The sequence below is a fragment of the Octodon degus genome, unplaced genomic scaffold (genome assembly GCF_000260255.1).
Source record: "Octodon degus isolate 3935 unplaced genomic scaffold, OctDeg1.0 scaffold00415, whole genome shotgun sequence".
Classification (NCBI taxonomy): domain Eukaryota; kingdom Metazoa; phylum Chordata; class Mammalia; order Rodentia; family Octodontidae; genus Octodon; species Octodon degus.
Window position 1 is genome coordinate 373836 of NW_004524991.1, and position 324 is coordinate 374159.

Consider the following 324-nt stretch of genomic DNA (forward strand, 5'->3'; position numbering starts at 1 on the left):
ATCAAACCTGGGTCCTTGCACTGGTCAGGCAGGCTCTTAGACCACTGAGCTACCTCCCCAGTCCCCCAGGTATTGTTACTAAGTGGTATTGTTACGTTCATGCAGAGAGAAATAGAAGAGATGGAATCCTCTCTCTCTCTCTCTCTCTCTCTCTCTCTCTCTCTCTCTCTCTCTCCTTATATCTGTGTGAGAAGTGAGGGACTAGAAGAAAGGGTTGACTTAAGAGGCTCACTTCACATAATAAGAGCTATTATCAGAAGAGTAATTTGTCTTTTCTATGGGAAGAGAGAGAGAGAGAGAGAGAGAGAGAGAGAGAGAGAGAGA